This window comes from Culex quinquefasciatus, chromosome 1 (genome assembly GCF_015732765.1).
Source record: "Culex quinquefasciatus strain JHB chromosome 1, VPISU_Cqui_1.0_pri_paternal, whole genome shotgun sequence".
In the NCBI taxonomy this organism is placed as follows: domain Eukaryota; kingdom Metazoa; phylum Arthropoda; class Insecta; order Diptera; family Culicidae; genus Culex; species Culex quinquefasciatus.
The window spans coordinates 73374800-73389461 of NC_051861.1; the positions used below are offsets into that span (position 1 = coordinate 73374800).

The 14662-nt window shown below is 35.3% G+C and overlaps 1 protein-coding gene across 1 annotated transcript in view; it reads right to left on the minus strand.

The window, feature by feature from the left end:
- The window catches only part of LOC6042587 (hemicentin-2), an 89667-nt gene extending 77925 nt beyond the window's left edge, over positions 1 to 11742 (minus strand). The window contains 1 exon segment of the mRNA XM_038254858.1: positions 11093 to 11742. The gene's annotated coding sequence lies outside the window, so the exon portion shown is untranslated.
- Between the last annotated feature and the right edge of the window lie 2920 nt (positions 11743 to 14662).

Sequence of the window (14662 nt, forward strand, 5' to 3'; positions counted from 1 at the left end):
TTGACAGCAATGCCATACAAATGTAAATAAGTCGGTACCTTGAAACTTTTTTATCGGTTTAGAATCCCGCCCCCTTGAAAGTTGCCCCGAAAAATCAGGGGGCATAACATATTTTTTCAAAAAAACATAAAAATTTCAATGGAAATTTTAGTGGAATCAATTTCCCTTGCGCTTAGAATAATTTTTAAGCAAGGTTTATTTAATAATCTTTTGAAGTTTTGAAAATTTTCGATCTTTAGTTTGTTTCGTAGAAATTTTTGTTTTCGTAAAATCTTACATTTTTTGAAGACTAATGATTGCAAAACAACTGAACTAGTGTAAAATGCATTTTTAAACACTTTTTGCATTCAAATGTTGAGACTATGGCTTGTTCTTGAAATTTTTTAAAAAATTGGAAACTTTGAAAAATATTTGCATCGATCTTATTTTCAATATGAACTTAACTTTTGTGTTGATGTAGTAACCACCAAAAAGTGAGTGACTTATTTGTATTAGAATTTTCAAAATATTGAAATTTTTAAAATATCTGAAAATTTTACATAAATTTTAAACGACATAAAAAACTTTGCAAAAAAATCATTGCAAGTTTTCCTTAATAATTTGTTTGGCTGAGAACCTCAAACATTATCAAATAAAATAATATTTACAAACAGAAACTCCACGATATTATTATTTTTAAGTTGAAATGTATTATAATTCAACGTTTTTCAACCTTTTCCATGCTAGGAAACTTTTCGTGTCACTTAAGTTGCTTGTACCCCCTAGTGTTCATGCATGTAATTTTTCGTTTGCATGAGTTTTTTTTACATTCCAATTCACGCAGAATGTTGTTGTAAATTCATTTATTTCTGGCAGCTTGAACCTTCTTGGTCATTCGTTGCCCTATTCACGAAGAAAGAAACCTGAATTTTGAAGTATTTTAAAATGTCTTTAATGTTGTTTTTGGAGTTATTTAAAAACATACACACAGCGTCCATGTACATTACTTCAATTCAGTTTTCCTAATAAAGCTTCAAAATAAAATGTTGTTGTAATTTGAAGATATTCGTTTGGTAAATTAAATTTTCGTTGACTTTTTCAATTCTACAAACGCACTCCTGTTTTTTCGTGATAATTTTCGTCTCTTTTGTGTCGCTGTTTGTGTGCATGAGGTGATTGGGCATAATAATTGAATAATGCCATCAAAAGTGCAGTGCTTCTGGGGACGCGCACTCCTTTTTTCGTGATAATTTTCGTCTCTTTTGTGTCGCTGTTTGTGTGCATGGGGTGATTGTTTTTATGTGATCAGGGTTTATTTTTTATGTAATTTTCTTTCTCTTCATTTCCGCAGTCTGATTTACGATGTCATTCCGTCGGGTCGTGTTTTTCGCGTTCTTCGTCGGTGTGTTTTTGTTTTTTCGCGTGCGTGTATGTGTGTAAAGGTGCGGCTGGCTCTGGTTGTCATCGATGACAATTGAGCCAGTCTGATTTGCGATGCCTTTCCGTCGGGTCGCAGGGTTTTTTCGCGTTCGTCGTCGGTGTGCAATAACAACAAAACCTTATCACAGACAAACAGACGTGACTCTCCATACAAATTATTTTTGAAATCCATCGTCCTTCATCAAACCACCAAATCACGGCGACGCCAGCGCTGCCTAGTGAGCCTATGCCGAAGCGCAGCCCAAACACACCAATACAAACCCATTACTGTCATGTGTCATGTCAGTGTATGCGTGAGACCTCGTGAGACAATCAAGCCTTAACGATTGTAAACATTAACAGCTGTTTCGAAATAATTTTGTTGTTGCTGATCATCAGTAACAAAATCAAAATAAATAAATCAAGACCGACGGCCGAAAATGACGGTGGGTCGGTTCCACGGTCGGTTCCGTTTCCAATGGCTGAACCTCATGAGGCAAATCATGCGGCAGCACCTGCAGCGATGCAAGACAAACACAATGACAGAGACCACACCACTGGTCCTCCCCGTTGCTTGCATGTTCCGTCTAAGACAAGGTTTAAGATTCCTCCTCCACCGAAAACATGAACCATTACACCTGACACCAGATATCCCGGTCACGAAAACACCAGTAGTGGCCGCCGGAATAGGAAAATCCATTTCAAAACTAATGGAATTGATCCCCACGATGGGCAATCTGAGCAGTCCACGAAGGATAAGCAGGTTGCTCCGAAGGAGATGACTCCACCACAGGATCCGGCTTTCTCCGCAGTAGCGGGCGCCTCAGCAGCAGCCTCGACTCCGGCAGGCAGTGGAGCAGGCCTATCTGGTTAATAGTGGGGTAAAAGCAAGAGTGTGCCACTTCAGGTTTTCAGTCCGCTTCCGGTCCGTCACGCTGGCCGAGTCACCCTCGTGAGGTAGATTCGCCTCCGATTGATACACCCAAAGTCGTGCGTGTCGAAGAAGTGCCCGTAAATGTCCGTTTGCTCGTGTTTCCGCCGAAACACTACGTCCGAGACCGCTGGCTCTCGTCGTTCAGGTGCATTCGGCCGGATTCGAACTCTCCACAGATGAAGTGACCTTCCGGCGGGTGCACTCGAGGTGGAAGGCTGTTTTTTTTGGTTTTCATTTGCTGCCTCACACGTGCTCACGCTCAACTTAAAAACAAAAAAAAACACGCATCACACACACTGAGAAAAGACGGGCGAGCTGTCACGACAGCAGCGCCATCAGCGCCGGGTGAGTGGATGCCGAAACAAAATTCAATTTGAAATAAACGTTTTTGGAGGACGATGGTTCGGCACTCGAGTGTCCCGTCTGTCTGTGGTTAAATCCTTCATCATTTAATTACAAATAATTTTGGTTCTATCTTTCCACAGCCGGCTGTCTAAGATTAAACCATTTTAATTAAAAGTTAACAGCCGATAAACGGGAAATGTCTCATCCGCAGCATCCGATTGCTTGCCTTGAGAATAAAACATAATACCTTTCAACAAACACTATGATTTTGGGTCGCATCATCATCTTCTATGATGAATCCTGACCAAACACCCTATTCTACTAAAAAATTTTCAGGTTCCTGGCGCTCGTGGGGTGTAAGCACAGAGTAAATCAGCTGCCCTAGTAGCAACCTGCGCTAACTAACATTCCCGTCCCTTAAAATCGAGATCTACAAACTGACATGGTGGGCGCCGTTGGTGGCCAATGACTGTTACCTATTCGCAACTGATCTTGTTTTGGCAATCATGGTGTTTTATCTTTTCAGCGCATTCATACATACTGTTGATAAGGGAAACACCATTAGATCGTCGAAGCCTATGATCAGTAGTGCTGAAAGGATATTACGGTTCTGTTCAGCAACGGAGGGGCATCCATGGGTGGTCTCTCATGCTCATGCTCATGCTTTTTTGAACATTTTTGATCCATTCTATTGTTGCTGAGATACAGGCCAAGAAAAATATTTTAAAAGAGTGTATTTTGTGCGAGATCCATAATTTTCAATCACACAAAAAAATCCTTATTTTAATTTTATGCAAAACTAATATTTTAGCAAGGAAAGGTCGAATTAAAAATAACCAAGTTATGAAAAACTAGATTTTTTTATCAACATGTTAGTAAAATTTATAAATTTGAAACAAATATTCGTAGAAAAAAAAACTAAAAACTCAAAAAAGATGCACTTCACTCCAAATTCTTAAAATTTCTAAACGAATGCATATTATAGATTTGTCACTCAAACATTTTTTAAACATTTTCTGATTGGTCAAAAGCAATTCGCCCGTAATTCACTGCACCTTAAGTATGGTTTATTTATTTATTCAAAAACTAACGTTGTAAAATTTTTGTTCTAGAAAAATCGTCAAACTATGAGAAAAACTGCGATTGGCCAAAAAGTTAATACCGTAGGCTTATAGTCCATGAAACTTTTGACCTATGGGAGTATGGGTGTTGGAGGCTGTTGGGAAAAGTTATTAAGGTTTTAAAAAAATCCATTTTGAACAGTAATTTGCAAAAGCTATGAGAAAAAGTCAAACCAATCCTGGATGTCTATAGCACGTATTGAAGGGCTTCAAAAGACCTTTCGAATGCATCTAAGAGAGTTGGAATCGATGAAGCTTTACGGAAATGCGAGCAATTTTAAGATTTTTCATGTTTTTTGGACCTCAAACTTCAAAGTCAGTTTTACCCCACTTCCCTTTGTCGTAGAGGGCTCATATTTGGCATGAGTTCATCTCATGTATAGACAAACAAACCCTGAAAGTTTCATCCAAATCGGAGCACCTCGATACGACCTGTTTCACATCGGTGAAAAACTCGCTCTTAAGAGATCTTTATTTATTTTATTTCTAATAACAGACAAATCAAAAACGGAATCAGAACAAAAATAAATCTGAACATCATCAGTAAACAAATGGATTGAGCAATGTTCTAAAACTAAGGGTAAATTATTGATAAAAAGAGAAAATAGTAACGGTCCTAAAATGGTATAAGGATGTATAAGGTAAGATTCAATAAGTTTTGCAGCTGACTCAGAAAAGAGAAAATCAGAACGAAGTTTGTTTACAAGTTTTCGATGTGATACCCGATCGAACGCCTTAGCAAAGTCTATTAATAACAGAATTGCAATTCCTTTTTTATCTAAAGTTAAAGCGATATCGTCATGGACTTTAAGCAAGGCTGTTTCTGTGCTATGATTTTGCGAAAACCAGATTGATACGGATGCAGTAGGTTCAAATCGTTGATGAATGAAGAAATTTGAGTGTTAATAAGTTTCTCAAAAACTTTTGAGAGTGCACTCAATATACTAATTGGTAACCTTCGACCAATTAGTATATTGAGTGCACTCTCAAATTTTTTTTGGGAAACTTATTAACACTCAAATTTCTTCATTCATCAACGATTTGAACCTACTGCATCCGTATCAATCTGGTTTTCGCAAAAATCATAGCACAGAAACAGCCTTGCAGCAATTGCAGAGGAATTACCTTTTTTCTTATTAGGTATCACTTTAACGGTTTTCCAGCCCTGGGGATAGATAGAGGTCTTAATGATGCTATGAAAGAGGTGTTTAATCAGCGGTAAAATTAGTGGAAGCATAATTTGTATAAATTTGATCGGAACACCGTCTAGGCCAAAAGCGTTGGATTTTATTGAAAAAACCGAATTAATAATTTCATAATCAAGAAAAGGTTTGAAGATAAAACCATTTGGACAGGCTGCAAAAGTGGGTTTCGTTGAATCATCCATGGTAAAATTAGAAACGAAATACACTCAACCCCCGGTGGTTGGTCACTTTTTCGTTTGACACTTTTTTAGTTTGTACCCCGCTGGTTGGTCAAAGTCAAACTAAAAAGTGACGAACTGTCACTTTTTACACGGCGCTTACGCACACTATCAACACAAACGTTTGGTTGTGTTTGTGAACTCCGTGTAAAAGGGGTGTCAAACTAAAAAGTGACCCCGTTCGTTTGACAACAGTTGGTGTCAAACCATCGGGGTTCGAGTGTAGTCATTAATTTTTAAAAAATGGTTGTTCATTTTTTGCTTCAAAATAATTTGTTATTATTTTTTCTCTCAAATATTTTGTTTGGGAAAAATGTCCGCTATTACGGGGTTTGTCTTCCGGAGTCCGAACCCCCTGAGACCGCTCGTGGTACCTCCAGGGGTACATGTACCCTATGTTGAGAACCGCTTGTAGAGCAAACATTTTGCTTTATTAAAAAAAAACAAATTCGCCAAGTAAATATATCATAGGACCCAACAGAAAAAAAAACATCCATAGGCAAGAAGCATGAGTCTGTTAACGAAATTCAAACATAGTTTTCGTGAAATTTTTATTTAGAATAACTGGAATAATATTCTAATTGAGAAAAGAACATACTGAATACATTAAAGAGGCTTTTGTCAAATTTTAACTAAACTTAAAATATTTTCCCGGTTTGTCAGTCGAATTCCCGGTGGATAAAAATCCCGGTTTTCCCGGGTTTTCTCCGAGGTGGCCACCCTGTAACAGAATTCCGAGATATGATTTTTTGAAAATAAAAACTGGGTTTTTCGGCGTTGCGTTTTTTAATTACGAAAATGTTTGTACCCAAACATGTAAACATTGGTCATCGCTGATTTTTTTTTAAATAATTGCAGTTTTAGTGAAAATAATTGCAAAATATTTGTTTTTTTTTCAGCTTTCGTCATTTTATGGTTTTTTTTTCTCGGAATCTTGTTTATGAACATCTCCCGTTTTTGAGTATGTTACGTAAATATATTTCCAGACAAAGGCTATTTGATTCAGACACCATCGAAACGGCATTTTAAAGTTTAATTCGACCTTTTCAAGTCTATCGGTAGTGTTTTCGGTCTTCAATTTATTTGTCTTTAAAAGGCCATTTAATCACCATTCATTTGCTTCAAAAAGCAAAAATCGGTTTAATATGGAGTGGAGTTATGATTTTTGAAAAATGTGTTTTTGAAAAATAACGAATATGGCCATTTTGATACCACTCTAGTACAGTGTAGATCACCCTAATGGCCAAATAAAAAAACGGTCTAATCAATTTGGTCAAGGAACCCCCAGAAAATGTTTGAGTCCGCTCGGACATCTTTTTCGGTTTATGATTTTGTTATATTTAGTTGAGTGAACATTTTTTAATCTTTGCAATAAAAATGTTTGGTATATTTTTTTGATTTCCATTGAGATGATATTTTTGGACTATAAAAATACCAAATCCTGGTATTAAACCGACGACACATTGCTTCCTTTGGTATTTACCACAGCTCGAGTGCTTCCACCCAAGTTGTTGCGATTGTTGTTCGTGTACACATAATTAGTTTATCGCTTCGCCGGCACTCATGAAATATTTTCTCCATACAGAAGCAATAAACACGTTAGAATAGCACGTGCAAACACGTGGAGGTGCGAGGGGAATGTCCAGACTAAACGGTATGATGAAGTTGATTTGATGGTGGTCACCCGAGTTTGCGTTTGGATTTGTGGATGGTTTGGTGGGGGACTGACCATTCCAAGCGTTGCTCAGGAATTCACATCGTTAGCCGGTGGACTTTGCCAGCAGGGAAAAGTTATGACCAATCATTCAAATTAATAATTGCTTATTGTTGTGCTGACACGAAGAACAAAGCTCTGGGAAATGGCCACAGGAACAAGTTTTCTAGTGTTAGGTTGATTTGATGAAGTTGCACGTGAGTTTTGTGGTTTGATTGAGATCAGGTAATTAGATTAAATATTTGTGCTGGCATTATAGGCCAGTGATGAGCGTAATGGTTGGAGAAAGGCTTTAGTTAATAAGCCTGTTAGTTTTACAAACGAAAAATTTAGAAACAGTACAATGATTTCTTATATCCGATGTTTACCCTTGGGGAAACTATACACAGAAAAAATATGTAAATTTACACAGCATGTAATTGCTGTTTCTTATGTAAACTCACTCAATGTAATGTTGAAATATGATAAAGAGTAAAAAGTCATGGAAATTACTCCAATGTAAATCTAAATCTAATGTAAATCATGAGACTAATGGAAACGTTGAGCATGGAAACTCAAATCTGATGAATTTCTAACCGTGTTTGGCTTCCTGTAAATTCCTTTTAATGTAAATCATATATCCAATGTTTTTCTGCCAAACGTTGACTTCAAAACTACCCGAACTAAAAATAGTAATATTTGGTTCTCTTTCTATCGCTCTCATAACGCCATGATTCTAATTCCCGGACGCTCCGAAACCAGGACACTTCATCTTGTTTTATCAATTATTTGGATATAAGTTCGCATTTTGTATGTCAAAACTGTGTTATTTGAAGAATTCCAACATCTTCTTTTATTTAAAGCTTGTTTGAACGCTGTAGTTAATGCCAAAACAATTAAATACAATAAAATTATAAGTTTATCAAAAATGCGAAACATTTCACTTGAAATATTTCATAGGCGTTCGAAGCACTGGGAAGGCAAAGCTAAAATTTATGGTTTCGATTTTCTTAAATTCTAGCAAATTTTTATATAAACTATCGATTGTTTTGATTTTAACAGCTAATTGAGACCTAAGGAATGCCTTTCACTAACATTTCAGTCCAAATTTGTGCGATTCATAAGTAAAATCGAGTGTCCGGAATTCGAAGCAAAAGTGTCCGGATTTCGAAACAGCTTTTATCAGTGTCCGGGATTCGAAGCACAACTAGTCATTTTAATTTTAAAATTCTGATGAAAAATTGTTAGAAAAGACATATTTTGCATGCACTTTCTTGAAACTTGAAACAAGATGAAGTTTTTATACTACATCCTGATGATATTTCTACATTTCCAACTTATTACATGATTTTTGCCAGCTATAACAAAAATGATATGCTACTAAGTGTCCGGATTTCGAATCATGACATTATACGATTTTTCTAAAACATACTTTTTACAATCAATAGTGACAGGTTTTTTTTGCGAGTTGTTTTCCTGTTTTATGTTTCCTTTACAACCAACTTTATTTGTATCCATTGTGATAAATGCCTTATACACAGCTGAAAGGATCCCTCAAAACTCTGTACTGCACTTACAAAACTACTGGTAGTCGATAAACTAAAGAAATAAACTGAATTGAATTGAATACTTTTTACAATGTTTACTTTTGCCCTGAGTCCAAAAATACGGCACATTTCGGTGTCAATTTTGTCATGTTCGAAGCCTCGGGAAATTCCACGTTAGTTTGAGTTATTGGATTTATAAATTTGATTTAGAAAATAATTAAATAAAACATTTTTGCAAAAAGTTAGATTTTGTTTAGCCTGTGATCAATAGGTCAAATGCTGTATAGAATAGGTGAATACTTGTTTTACCCCTAATCCGACAAAATGTTTAAAAAAATATTTGAATTCTCTCTAAATTACATTTTTCAATCAAATTTATAAATTAAAAAAAAATTATATTAAGATTTTTCATGTTTTTTGGACTTAGGGTAGAGTAGTCATCAATGAGACACGGGGAACAATGATAAAATGGCTCTCACAAGTCGTAGTTTCAACCAATCAGGCTCATATTTTTGGGAAAGGTGTATCTACTGGATACACGTCTGCCATAATAGTGGCTTTGGTTTTGGACGCTCCCTTGCAAAGTTATTCATAAATGTTTGATTGTAAAAGTAAATTATGACTGAAAATTACATTTTCGCTTATAGGCTGCCAATAATACAAAAACTAGAATTTCTTCAAACTTCTTTCGTCATTTCATAGGGCATGAGTTGGGCTACAATGGCCATTCATTAGAATTGATAAAAATTAAGAATATACCCAGAATCCAGGGCTGTCTCATTGTTCCCCACTCTTTTCAGCCTATGAGTAACAATGAGACACTTCGATTTTTCTTCATTAAACTTTTCAAAATCTAGGGAAATCCTTCAAAACATGAATCGGAAGTGATTTTTGGCATATTTATTGAGTTTAGACTTCATTTAGCAAAACATATAAAGTTATATGGTATAAATAAATGGATTTTACTAAATTTAAATACTTTCTAGTATAACTTTTGTTAATGGAAGCTTCAAGTTGGCAAAATTGCTTTAAAATGTTCAAGGTAAGTCACCTGCAATGGAACAATACAAAAACATGATGTTTTACTTGAAAAGTATTGATTTTCGTAGAGTATCTCATTGTTCCCCACCTGTCTCATTGTTCCTGCCAAGTGCGTCTACAATGAGACAGTTGGATTGCTCTGGCTGTAGAGGTCGGATCGATCTCATATTTTGGTCAATGTTAGAACATATTAAAAGAAAGAAAATGCAACAAAAAGCTCATTAAAACATGGTGATGAAAAAAATACAAAAATAGTTGAAAGTTAAAAACCAAAAGTGTCTCATTGATGACTACCCTACCCTACTGGCTGCATGACTTCTGAACAATGTCAGATTTTCAGATAGTTTTAACCACAATGAGTTTGTTTTGGTTAAATTGAATATTACTGCTATGAGTTTTGTAAATCTGTAGTGAGAGTGGGGAGACTTGATCTCCTTTTTTGTATCGCACATAATTCTGTCAATTTCTCACAAAACTATGAACTTTTTAGCATGAATTGAAAGCTTAGACATTCAACTATGTTTGGCTGATAAGGGTATTTCATCAGATAAACTCTTCGAATTATGCCAAGCGTTTTAAACAAATATTTTAAACCTTCATTTTCAAAATGTTGATCCCCTTTCAACATTTTGAAGAAATCTTAAGCAAAATGTTTCTTATTCATCCAAACTTTTAATTTTCTATAAGTTACAGCAATTTCACATTAAACCTGTACGTTTGTGTTCAAAAAGTTTAGCATGCAAAATATTTAAAAACTTAAAATTTTCTTTTTTAGACCAAAATTGAGCATGTTTACAAAAGCTGGTAATTTTGCATGTAACAAAAGCTGGATGTACAACTATACTAAAAGAAACTATGTACGAAAACCCAGCCCAATTATTTAATCTTGAGGCTGATTCGAGTGACTGTAAAAATGCATGGATCAAGTCTCCCTAAACGCACTTTTTTAAACAATTGATTGTAAAAATAGTATGACGAGAAATTTAACGTCAAATGCATAAGGGTTTTGGAGTTGATATATTTATCAAACAATTCATGTATAAAAAATATTTCTTTGAATAATTTTTTAGTGTTTTCAATACTTATCAAAACAAAGAAAAAAGTTCTCTTGGAAGTTTTTTGCAGCACTTTTTAGAAAAATGTGTGTAACTCAATCTAAACATTTTTTATTTTTTTCTTTGTTTTCTACTATGAGTATTAGTAGATTTCGCACAACTTTCTAGAACAAAGCTAATTGTTTTACCCACATGCTGACGAGATACAAGCTTGGGATCAAGTGTCCCCGGGGATCAAGTCTCCCCACTCTCCCCTAAAGGAAATATGCTGAATCAGTTATTGGTATTCACACTTTCTTTTTTGTGTCTTTTGAATAAGAAATAAGTATAATTTTACATAATATAAATTATAAAATTACACATCAAATATGTCGACAGTTTCTTAACAAATTCATCAAACGTTTCCAACATGAAATCGCTCCGAGAAAATGGTGACTTCAATCGGTATCAGACGAGAAGCCACATCACCGTCGCTCCAAAAATTATTTCAGATAAATTGAATTGGTGGGTTAGGAAATGAGAAAATCACACTTACTCTGGTTAGGACTACTTGCTGCGTTGAGTTTCCTTTGCAGACAGGTTGAAATCAGGATGCGTATTTTATTCGCTGGATTGTTTTTCACCGGAAATGTTTAACAGTTAAAAACAAACAACTGGTTCCGGATTGAGCTCACAATTCCATCGGTATCACTGGTTTATTGAATTAATTCACTTTCTCGGTCACTTGTTGGTATAAATACCCACGGGATAAAACACGAACCAGTGAAAATCGCTTAATCACACCGAAGAATGGAATAAAAAATCACTCGGCACACACAACCAAGCAAACAAACCAATTAAATGCCACCCTCACTGTACTCAATCAATCAGTAGATTAACACATTAATTGAGAGCAATTAAAATTTGGTTGCACATCTCGCGTCAGTCGATTTCGTCCAAAAGTTCCCTACCGGGCATACCACGTGGGAGTATCTCCCACCGGGAGGGTAGAAGAAAGGACGGGAAACCCGAGCACCGTTATTTCGCTCCGATCACCGATTACCGATTACCCTTTTAGTGACACGTGGCCAATACACTTCCTGACTGGCTGATTGACTGACTGCTGTTCAGTAGATTCTGTTCTGAAATTGTTCTGGTTTACGCACACGTGTTGAGAATTCGCACAACCGACCGACGATACAGCTGATGAAGTACTGCAAATGATTGCAAATTCCAAACATTTTGCACTGTTGACTCTTCGGGACCACGACTTGCCGGAATTAGCCGATGGTTCTTCGGATCGGTTGGTTCATCTGAGTTCCTTGTATCATTCGTCTGAGATTCATTCGAAAATGAACTTCATTCAAATCGCAAAGATTTGTTCCCCTCAATCCGCAACAGAAGTGGATCCTCAAGGCGCATGAGCAAATTCGTTTTTGTTAAGACTCTATGAGTCTGTTGTGGGAACAAACTGATAACAGCACTGGGGAAATGTTAAAAAAAACTAGGATAGTCAGCAAGAGCGGAGATTCTTCGAGAGGCGGAAATATCTTTGCGGCAATATGTTTTGTAGTGTGAGAGGTTGGCTACTAGCATTTGTTGTTGTTGAAATGACATGACTTTCTGAATGATATTACTATGGGAGAATGTTTTTATTATTTGAACTTTTCATATGGATTTTGTTATAACAAACGTTACAAATTCGTATGATTACACACTAAAAAATTTGGCATATTACATTTGACGTAATCGTGGATTAAACCTAAGCTTATATTATGTAATCTTACTTTCGATGTAAAGTTAGGTGTACTTTGACGTAAAATGATAAAATTCCCACTGGTTTTCATTTGCATCATGCGTGATCTAAAATTACACAAAAATAACCTAATTTTATGTCAAATCTCATGCACATATCTGGAGCATCAAATTTGATGTAATTTTACATCAAATAAAACTCAATTTCACGCCACTACACCTTTGTCTGATTTGTGAAACGTCAAAACGTCAGCAAAGCTTTCACTTCGCAGCGAACCACATTTTTTGTTTAGAAAATTGTTGAATAAAATCAATGTTTTTGTACTGCTGACCAGAACCTGTTACCATTTTGTATAATGTTTCCACAATCAAACATGCTCCTGAAGTAAACAAAAACGCAGTGTCCAAGAATCTCGCTGTCCTTCCTCTGATGCTTCCTCCAGCGGGATGGCCGAAACGGTATAAATTGTATGCCGGAAGATTACAGGTGGAAAAGAAGCCAAAGAAGAGCGTTTATGGGAAAAATCCGGTGAAAATAATTGAAAAAAAAAACAAAGAAAAGCAGTGATAAGAGTGTTTGCAAAAGTGTGATTAATTGTGTGAATTGTGTGAAATAAAAACATCTTTCCAGTAAGAATTATCAGATTCCAATTCAAAATTGTTGCACCAAAATTACGTTTAATGTAATTTTACACGATCTTGGAGACTGTTTGGATCGTGTAACTTCACGTCTAATTTGACACAATTTTGCGTTTAATATGACCCTCAAGTTATGTGCATCTAATTAAACCGAAAATTACACGTTTTTTCGTAGTGTGTATGATTACAATCAACTGAAATAATCTCTTTTTAAGTGGTTCTGGTTCATTAAGCTTTTATATTTACAAAAAATTTCATTCAATTACCGAAAGATTTGAAAACATACTTTTATTTATAATTTTCTCAAGATAGAGAGTTAGACACTGTATACACCAAAGCAAACATTTTTACTCGTAATTTGATGTTACATTTAAATAGTTAATCAAAAGCTACATGCTAAAAATATTTTTAAGGACACTTTACAATAGGACATAAATTTGAGAGTTTTCAAGCAAGGGAACGTCCTATTGAAAAATTAATTAATTCTTTGCGATAGATTTGTTTGTGCGATTCATTTTTGGATTTGAAGTATGTGCACGGAGAAAATTAGTTTGGAAGGTCTCTTGATAACCTTTTAAACAAATGATCGGATGATAGTTCCGGAAATTGATTATAAACAAATAAGGGAGATATAATATAACTTAAGTGATCATAACATGAGACAGGGTGCATCTTAATTTTGTACTCGTTGGAAAGGTCTTTCGATTACCTAAGCAACAATGGGTCGAATGATTGTACCAGATATAGTTTACATACATTTACAGTATTTAAAAAAAGTATTTACACCCCTTTGGCACTTAACATCAAAACAATTTAATGTTGACAGAAACCTAGTACTACATTTCGTTCAGAAACTCATGCCAAACATTTTGCTGCAAAAACAAATACAATTAAAAAAATCAAAAAATGTGAAAAAAAAGTTTGTACACTTTTCGAAATATTAACATAAATACATTTATTTGTTGACAAATCCTCTTAAACCCAGTCTCCGAACTCCAATAAGCATCCTTGACTGTTTAGAAAAAATATTTTGATTGAATATAAAGTTTACTAACTACTTAGTATAAAAGTTTTTAATAACTCGGGAAATTCTGTATAAAACTTATCTAAACTTTATTTTGCAAACTTTTAATTCAACTAAATGTCAATATATTACCATAGAATTGCTAAATAAACATTTTGGAGTGGATATGACACCGTTTTGGTGGTCTTTGTTTCGAAAGAAAAGATATTTCGTTGGAATTTCGTACCAACCTGGAATTACGTCGTCGGAAAATCCGCCGACATCCGAACCGGTCCACGATTTACAAGTCAACCTATGTGGCATCGAAAAGAGCACAACATTTCCGATCTTGTTGGAAAGGTTTTTCAATTACCTATCCAACGAAATGTAACGTGATAGTATTTGAATCAATTGCTTATTATTTAACATCCTGATATATGAGAAATCACATTTTTATACAAAAATTCAACTTCAATTTGTATAGAACTCGATCTATAAGACACAACACCAAGCTGAGAAACATGAGCTAGTTTGTTGGTCACATACATAAATACACACATACACACACAAACACACAGCCATTTGTTCGGTTTTCGATTCTGAGTCGATATGTATAGATGAAGGTGGGTCTACGAACTTCTTATGAAAAGTTCATTTTTCGAGCAGGATTATAGCTTTTATTCAGTGAGGAAGGCAAAACGTACCATGGAACACTTTGTTAGTGGTTCC